This window comes from Echinops telfairi, unplaced genomic scaffold (assembly GCF_000313985.2).
Source record: "Echinops telfairi isolate 266 unplaced genomic scaffold, ASM31398v2 ScPeMD7_60;HRSCAF=208, whole genome shotgun sequence".
Taxonomy (NCBI): Eukaryota; Metazoa; Chordata; class Mammalia; order Afrosoricida; family Tenrecidae; genus Echinops; species Echinops telfairi.
This window is the reverse complement of record NW_022103958.1, coordinates 29,071,599-29,079,466: the sequence shown is the minus strand read 5'-3', so window position 1 is coordinate 29,079,466 and position 7,868 is coordinate 29,071,599.

Sequence of the window (7,868 nt, the reverse complement as noted above, 5' to 3'; positions counted from 1 at the left end):
TTAGTAGTATATAAGATAGGAGTTGCATGAATTTAATGAATTAGTAGTATATAAGATAGGAGTTGCATGAATTTAATGAATTCTATGGAAGGTTTGCCAGCATGCAAGACCTGAAAAAGTCCATTCCACAAAGGTTCAAGGGGATCTCACTACTCATAAGAAGATGCGCTTGGCATGAAATGTGTCCTTTGAGCACTTAAATTTGGTGTTGAGAACTTCCTAGATCTAGGGGAAAGAAAGCATGATCTGTCTTTCTGGAGACAGCATGAAGAAATGTAAGATAGCTCAGATGGCTGTATTGATGAGAATTATGAGAATCTCAGTGTGTGGCTACAGTAGGTTCCCAGTCCACAGAATGAGGCTGTTGCAGTGGGGGAGCTGAACTATACTGAAGCAAGAGAGGTGTGAGCCTTTGGGCATAAGACTGGCTGGCAGAGTGGGATGCATCTGAACACTTGAGAGCAGAGCTGAAGGAACCATAAAGCAGGCTTGAATTGGGGTCTGGCGCTGAAGGTGGCCATCAGGGATCCTAACTGTGGTCTGCTGACAAGGAGCTGAGAGTTGTCTTCATTGAAAGCTGTCTTGATTGATTAAAAGCCTCTTGTCTCCTGATTTGTTGCTATTATTTTCAACTTTTTCCATAGTCGATGTGATGGTTCTTGGTCTCTTGCCTTCTTCTGTGAGGCTCTAAGGGAAAGCTTACTTAGTTTGCTTAGCTAGTGCTGCCATAGACAACAGACCCAAGTGAATAGCTCTGAGACACAGAAATGCCCTTTCTCACCATACTGGAGGTTCAATGTCCAAATGAGGTGCCGGGCCATGCCTTCTCCTCTGTGTACCCCTCTCGTGGATGGTGCAGAATTGAGAATCTTTGATCTGATATATTCTGGGGACTTGGAATCAGATCCATCTTCTGGTACCTATCACCAATCAAACAAATGTTTATTTCTCTTTCTATTTCTGTACCTGCAATCTTCTGAAAATAGAGAATACCAGAAAGCAGTTTCCTTGTGTTTCATTGACTATGCCAAGACACTTGATTGTGAAGATCATAACAACGTATGGATGACCTTGAGAAGAATAATAAAGCTGCAGAGGACTTTGTGCTCATGCACAACTTGTACACGGATCAAGAGGCAGTTGTGTGAATGGAACAAGGGAACATTACATAGTTTCAAATCAGGAAAAGTGCGTCACAGGTTACATCCTCTCGCCATATCCCTTCAGTCTGTGTGCTGAACAAATAACCAGAGGAGCTGAAGCTGTGTTATAGGAAGAAGAATGTGGCATCAGGGTCGGAGGAAGGTTTATTAACAACCTGCCACATGAAGATGATACCACCTTGCTTGCTTCAAGTGCAGGACTTTACAAGATTTACCAGATAGTAATCTATATTATAAAACTTCAATAATAAAAAAATTGTGCTCCTTAGTTGTCAGAGCATGAGACAACCTTGGGGAATGGCTACCTCTGCCCTTCACTTACAAAGTAGGAACAGAAGCCTGGAGAGGGAACATCTTTTGCCCCAGTCTCATAGAAGTCATGGCCAGGTGAAGGACCATAGCTCCAGGCTTTTGTGTTAGTGTTGGCACTGCTTCCTCTACCATGAAGCCCCTCTTTTGGGTCACCACCTTTGGTTTTCTCCTTTCTTTGGTGATTAAACTTGGGAGGCAAATATACCCAAATAGCTGTCCTTTCAAAGAAATGACTTATGTCCTCCTAATGGGCGCTCGCAGTGACTGCCTATCAACTTAAGTACAGGCAGCCTTAGAACAACCCCCTGCTTTTAATCTATCCACTGAGCACATAACTAAGTAGTTGTTTTGAAAATCATGATTGTCATGGTTGTTTCTCTAACTACCCAAATTCCTCCTGATGTATTTTTATGGTTGTTGCTACACTTTCCAGTCTCTGAAAGGTTTTAGCCCTAAAAGAAGCCATCACTTGGTCTTTAGCAATTAGTGAATTATACTCAAAATAGTCCTATCTAATGCTGACCTCCAGGAAGGGATTTAGCTACTGGTAAAATAAGATTCTGGGTATATACCTGTATTTTACAATGTCTTTGGTGGAGGTTAGTCATATGAGCTAAGAAGAGTTCATTGTTTTCAGTGTTTCAGCCCCTTTCTTGTTGAGAGAGTGTGACTTAGTACTTCCAGACCCCTTTCCATATCAGATCTGGCACCAGAAGTCTCATTTTATTGTTCACAGCAGCATAAAAACAATTCAAAATAGCAAAAACTGTTAGAAATCTGTGTGGAAATAGGACCCCACGTTCTATACCTCATACAATATACAATTACTTTTATATGTAACAAAGTCTAAATATAAAAGTTAAGTTTAGAAAGCATCCAGAATAGAATAAAGGAAAATAATTTCATTTTCCTATGGTAGGGAAATGCTTCATAGACCGTAAAGCCATTCAAAATTCACTGCCATCAAGTTGATTCCTACTCAAAGTGACCTCATAGGGCAATGTAGATCTGCCCCTATAGGCTTTCGAGACTGTAACTCTTCACAGGGTTTAAAAACCTCATCTTTCTCTGTCAGAGCATTGGATGGTTTTGAACTGATGAGCTTGAGGTTAGCAGCCCAATTCATAACGACTACACCTCCAGTGCTAGTCACTTTAAAAAATGGATAAATTGGACTTCATCTCAATTAAAACTATCTAACCCTCCATAGGTAACATCAACAATGAATAGGTAACGAACACTGGTGTGCCCTGGGACTATGGTCCTGAGCCACCAAGTCCAAAGGCTCATCCCCTTAAAGAGTTAAGGCACTTCCCTGCCCACCACCCCCTTCTCTGGATGCTCCACCACAATCATAGACACATTTGCAAAAGTAAATATACATATATAATTATTTGATGTCAAATATATATAATTGCATTCTCCCTCCCATAATTGTTTATTTTGCCTGTTTTACCAAGCATCTATTAATGTCCTTTGGATCTTAAACGTTTCAGTACTGTAACATGGGTGTAAATTCAGTTCCAGACTTGAAGGCTTACTAAGGCTATGTTGGCTGAATTTTCTAGAAAAACTGTAGTAATTAGATGTTATGTCAATTAGACATTCCTGGGAGGGGGCAGAGTCCAACCTGTCAATCAAGTAGTAACTTGAGGACACCTCCTTGTCGATGTGCTTTTTGTACAAGAGCAAGATGGACGAGAGACTGTTCTCTGCCAGTTTGTTCCTCCTTTCACTGGGACTCAGTGTCTTCCTCCAGGGGTGGCTCCATGGGGCCCTGTGACCCTGCTTGAGAAGTGCCAAACCCTGCCAGGCTTCCACTGATCTTGGCTCCGTGTGACACTGCACTCACCAGCCTGTGTCCTCCCTACTTCCTGCTTCCCCTTTCAGTGTCATCAGCCTGCAGTTAAGGAAGTCTACAGAGGGCACCGATGAGCATTGAACTGGCAGACTTGAGATGGACTGTGCTCAGGTGCCTTCTCGACATAAAGTTGCTTCTTGATAGAAAGTGTTTGGTTGTACATTGATGGATGTAACTGGTTTGCTTCTCCAGATAACCCAGCATAATGCAGAAATAAAACTAGCAATACTCATCTAGGTTTAAGAAAGAACTTTATAGTACAAAAGAATTTTATATCAAGAAGGTGGCTCAGCCAATTCCAATTCAAGTACATGGGCCAGATGCTGGCTGGAGATTCTCAGACTCACACGAAGCAGGAAATTGAAATGGGAATCTGGAAGGTCACTGGCTGGTGAGTGAAGAGTCAAATGGATCCCAGGTCAGCAGGAACATGGAATGGTTCCACAGCTACCAGGGTTGGCAGGCTGCCCAGGCCACCGAGCCCACAGCCAGATGCACAACCCAGGCAAGCAGGCAGGTGAAGAGCAGCAGAGGGCTCCCTCGTCCTTATTGTCTCTCCTATAAAATTCCACACCTTTTAGGAGACATCACCAGGCTACAACCTGATTGAGAGGTTGGACTCCATCCCTACTTCCACATAGGTACATCAAGTTGACATAAGTCTAACCATCACAAAGGGGTTAGTCATAAAGATCCCACCAGCCTCTATTCAATAAGCCCAACAAGATTGTCTCTTTGCTCTCCACATTTTTCTCCCCATCAATCCAAGACTCTGTAATGGCAACCTTTTCAGAGTGGTTGATAGCAGTAGCTGGAGAACCACTGAGTTCTTGTAGGGTCCAGATTGTAAAGACTGCCGTCTGCATGGTTTATTAGTCCACTGGATGAATTTTCTTCCTTGCATCTTTTGACATACTTAATAGACATTTATTAAATTGGGGCGCTATCATTCGGATGGCCACAGATAAAGAAAACTACTCTGAAGAGGCTAGATTAAACTTTATTTTTTTTAAATGAGACATTGTAAAGAAGAAATTTATCAAAAATAGAGACTTGATTTTTATTTTATATATGGTGCATTGATTAAAGAAATTTAGAACCTTCTGTAAAAGAGTGGAAATATGAGCAATTCCATTTCCCATTTCTCATCCCTAGCCCAGAATCACCAAGGAAAATAACTAGCCATCAGTGTTTTAAGAAATCTGAATAGAGTCTTCGAGACAGATAGCCATCAGGAAAAGGATGAATCCTAGGGGGAAGAGGAAACCTTAAAAGGTAGGAAATTCAGACATGAATAATTGAACAGAAAACTAACTTGCTCTGCTAAGTGAGTATTTCCCTTTTTAATCATCACATGGTGGGATAGTATGTCACTCCTTTGATGATCAGAAGCATGAGGATGAGAAGACAGAAGCAGAAGGTCGAAGCACTACACCTCCCTGCTCTCTGTCTGCTCCGTGGGTCGCTGAGGGGAGCTCCTCCAGGTTCCTCCCCCTCAGGAATGTCCTGCAGTGCCCTCTGGAGAACCATCCTGAGGGTTGGCTTCAGCTGCTGCTGCTGCTGAAAGGAGCCAACGAAGAAGTAGATGATGGGGTTGGCACTGCTGTTAACACAGGAGAGAAACAGAGACCAGAAATAAAAGAACTTATCATATATATCCAGAAAGAGGACCAAAGGAGTGCCAAAGGGCAGGTCACACAGCAGGCAGACCAACACAGTGATTCGAATGGTCACAATGATCCTGGTCATCTTCCTACTCTGGGAGACACAGGACACCTTCACCAGCAGAACCAGGCTGGACCCACAGAGAACCACAAACAAGAAAATTGGCCACGCAGTGAAAAGGACATCATATAAATGAGCATTCACAGAAGATCCATTACAGGAAGGCCAGTATCAGAGACAGGGCCCAGAGCAGGGCACACGTGACAGCTGATATATAACTTGGGTGGTGGCAGCAATGCCAAATTGGGCATAGGATGGACAGACATCATTTGGTGCCAATAGCACTGAGAATGCTTATGTCTATGACATAGGGAAGAGATATTATTATGTCAAGGACATTGCTGATGGAGAAAAAAATTGAAGACAGGGTAGAAGAACTCGATGAGGTCCGTTCAGGAAGATGCAGTCGTGGTGCAGAGGAATAGACAGCCAGGTGGAGGATGTAGACGGAGAAGGGGTTCCTCCGCAGGCTGAAGCCCAGCAGTCAGACCACGACCGTGTTTCCTGCCAGCCCACCCAGGCCAACGATGATGGTCAGAAACTCAGATGTTTGTCTGTGTGTTATTATCTGTCTTTGTCATCCATTGTTGAGAGTCGGTTCCCCCAGTCTTTGAAGGCTGGCTCCATGCTCACACACCCTCCGCTGGTGGTCCTGGAGCATAAACAAGAGTTGAGCACCCGCTGTATGATTATTGATTCTCCAGACATAAGTGGGAATTATTATCTCCCTTTTTGGAGAGGAGAGAATTGAAGCTGGCCAGAAATGAAGTATTTTATCAAAGGCTGGGATGGGAGAGGAGCCTGGCTGCACAGTGGTTATTGGCTATGCTGCTAACCTGAAGGTCTGCAGTTTGAAACAACCAGCCACTTCTTGGGAGAAAGACAGGGTTTTCTACTCCTGTGAAGAGTTAGTTGAGGAATCCTGCATGGGGCAGTTCTATCCTATCTGAGAGGGTCAATACCAATAGGCTATGGTTTTGTAGGATTTCCTGTAGGATATACTTATTGGATATAGACCTACCCTACCTATAGGATAGAAACTTGAACACAGTGAATTTGGTTGCTTTGATATGGTATTGACTGGGGGGGCTGGGGGGGGGGGAAATCCGTGTTTCAAACCCAGATCTCTTTGTCTCTAGAGTAGTCTTCTCCCTGAAGTAGCAAACCCTTCTGGCCTGGGACTGTCCTGTGGTCCAAATGCCTCCCCACCATGTCATAACCCTAGTCTTTAAGTCTAGGACAGACTTTGTGGGACAGTGAGAGGGTTGGTTCAGTGTCTGCAGTTCCTTCCTTTGTGGGGTTATGGTGGTTGTCAGGCGCCGATGAGTCAGTTCCAACTGACAGCAACTGTATTTGTAACAGAAAGAAATCCCGCCAGCTCCTCCAATCCTCACAATTGCTCTGTTTGAGGGTCAGAAACAGAAAGAATTGTCGTTTCCAAATAGTGCAGGGTTTTGGAGGAAAAGACAGATGTTCATGTGAGAAGGAGGACAAAGAAACATTTAGGTCCATAAGAGAAGCTGACTGAGCACTTCCCAGGTATTTACTCTACTAACCCTCTTAAAAGCCCTCTGAACTCAGTACTGTTATTCTTCCCATTTTCCAGGTAAGAGAACTGAAGCTCCAGGCAGCTGGGGGATTTGCTCCTGGACTCATGGAAACCAGTTGTTGAGTCTGGATGTGAACCCACAGGTCTGAGTGCTTAACCAATGTGCTTAACCAATCCTGTGCCCCCCTGCCAGCATAGGGGGATAGCTTCACATGGGGAAGCTAAGCATGTAATGAGCATGCCAAATCCAAATTAGAATAGAGAAAGGAAGATGATGATGACACCAGTCTGAAAATGAGAGCTCAGCAATTGGGAACCAAGTCTTGTTTTTTGACACGTTGGACTCGCCAGCTAAGGACTAATCAACTTCTTTGTTAATCAAGTCACTAGTATGCATAATATGTTTCTCCAAAGTCATAAAATTAAAATTATGTAGGGGAGACTCCTGATGTCCTCTTCACAAGGGGGAAGAGAATCAAACCTAACATCAATCGAGGCTGATACCGATGAAGCTATAGCCTTGCATGCCTCCACCTTCGACCCTCCTCACCAATTCAGACACCAACCATTCTTCCCAAGGCACTCCGTCCACCTCTGCTGAGGTCATGAATTGCAACAGCTACACAGAACTTGCATAACTCCCAATTATGGAGTTTTTAGGAAAGTTAATACAGCTATGATCAGAAATGTCCAGGATACCGCTCTAGTCAGGAGCATCTCTCTGGTCCTTGGAGTCTCAGCTATGCAGGCCCTTGACCTTTGCCCTGCTAGGGAAATGTTACAAAGCTTCTTTTTCACTGTCAATAAGTGGCCAGAGAACATAAGTCTCAATCCAGAGGTAGTTAGATCTAGCTTTGAGTCAGCAAGCCTAGCCCCACAAACTAAATGCTTGAGGGCAATCCGTTCTGCAAGCAAGCCACCCCTTGACGCCAGGAGGTTTGCTTTCTCTGGAAGTATGATGCTTGGGGCTCGTGGTTCTGCCACCTTTGCTGCCACTTCTTCTCCACCACTTCTCTGGAGTCTCAGCTTTCTGTCTCCTGTCTTGAACAATTCAGTGCATAGGGCTCTCAGGGTCCCCCAAAAGTGCCCAGTTCTAGGCACTTTGTTCTTGATGGTAGTGAGATTTCACACACCCCGCCCCCCTCAACAATTCTTGCTTCTGAAATGGTACACATCATCTCCAGTAGGACAACACACCTGACTGATACCCATGTTAAAGTACCATTAACTCAGCTAAAATCACTCAAAGCTGAATTGT